The sequence below is a fragment of the Periplaneta americana genome, chromosome 15, assembly GCF_040183065.1.
Source record: "Periplaneta americana isolate PAMFEO1 chromosome 15, P.americana_PAMFEO1_priV1, whole genome shotgun sequence".
Taxonomy (NCBI): Eukaryota; Metazoa; Arthropoda; class Insecta; order Blattodea; family Blattidae; genus Periplaneta; species Periplaneta americana.
This window is the reverse complement of record NC_091131.1, coordinates 182,125,379-182,126,948: the sequence shown is the minus strand read 5'-3', so window position 1 is coordinate 182,126,948 and position 1,570 is coordinate 182,125,379. Positions and strand designations below refer to the sequence as shown.

General features: G+C 39.1%; 1 non-coding gene across 1 annotated transcript; it reads left to right on the top strand.

Moving 5' to 3' along the window:
• The first annotated feature begins 939 nt into the window (after nucleotides 1-939).
• On the top strand, nucleotides 940-1,013 carry TRNAG-GCC (transfer RNA glycine (anticodon GCC)). The gene has a single exon. It is a non-coding gene; the product is annotated as a tRNA-Gly (tRNA).
• The last annotated feature ends 557 nt before the right edge of the window (nucleotides 1,014-1,570 follow it).

Here is a 1,570-nt window from a genome sequence, read left to right as displayed (position 1 = left end):
GTGTTTCAATCCTTCAAAAACGAGTATGAATTTATAGCTGTGCAGGGTCGAAGTGGAAAGTGACAAAAGAGTCATAAAACTGTAACCAACTAACCCCAAGATATGGAGGGTGTACTGTTGTACACTTAGGTATTGTCCTCGTGATATTGCTTCCTGTCCTCTAACCATCGAAAAAATAGGTCAGACAGTATCCGTGAAAAGATTTCTTGTTGGACAGTGACTGTTATAGTCAGGTTCCAATCCAAATAGACCCCGGCCACTGGCCGGTGCATGAGGTGGCCGCTAAATAAAGAGAGAATTTGTATTGATCTTGTGGCAAATCCAATTGGTTCCAGAGAAAATTGGCCTTTTGGCCAGGTGGCCGTTTAAATGAAGTGACCGCAAAGGCAGGTTTCACTGTAGTTTCTTCCTTCATAATTATCCCATTAATTAGCGCATGTCTCCCATTTCCAACTTGATGGTATTTAAAAATATGACCAAATCTTTGTCCAGTTCTTATTAGGAAATTTACATTCTACATTCGATAACAACTTCACTTGGTCTTGTAAGTAGCTGTAGATCAGTTTAGTTATTTGTTCTGGTGCAATATTTGTGTCTTCCAACAATTTTTTGGCGTCACTGGTGATGAGTTTTTTCAAAGACCTGTCATACTGGATGCATGAAATGAAGAAATATAGTTAGATATGAACACGAAAGTGTCTATACTGTGGACAGCGCGTAATATATCTTTTATAAATAGAGCATCACATTCAGATTTTACAGTAGTTAACTGTAAACCTCCTTCCTTGATCGACAATCTGCACTGAGGTCGTGCGATACGAAATACGAAACCTTTCCACAAATAGAATCCTAAAATCTTTTCAATTTGTTGAGTTGTATGTTCGGGTATCGGAAGAACTTGCGCAATGTACCATATTTTGTGAGGGTGTCGTGTATAGTTCCTGGGGTAGCTCAGTCGGTAGAGCGTTCGCGCGCCAAGCGAAGGGTCCCGGGATCGATACCCGACCCCGGAACAGTTTTTAATTGAAATTATTTAAAATAAACGTGTTTATATGCCACACGTTTTGGATACCATTCAAATTTCGACTGAGATGTCTTTGTATTCCATATCTGAATTTGTTAACAATATCCTTCCAATTTAATTCAATAACATCCATAACATTGGGTGTAAATAGTATCCCTAAAATTTTCATTTCATTAACATTAGTAAATCGAGTTGATATCGTTTGCCCCTTTGGAGTTAGGGCCATGAAAGTAGTTTTCGTAAAATTAAAGACAGAGTTTGACGCACTTCGGAATAGGCTACCTGTAGCACTTCTTGAATACGAGGGGGGTCTGTTGTTTCTTTGCATAAAATAATCACATCGGTGGCATAGGCATAAACCGGTGTTATAGACGCCATCTCTCTGTTACTACACAAGGAAAAGGTCAGCATCCTCAGCAGCGTTTCTAATGCACATATAGATAATATCATTGGCATTGGACAGCCTTGACGCACGGACCTTTGTAAGGCGATTGGTTTCATAAAATACCCGTTTATTTGTACACGTGAATATGCATTCTGATATAA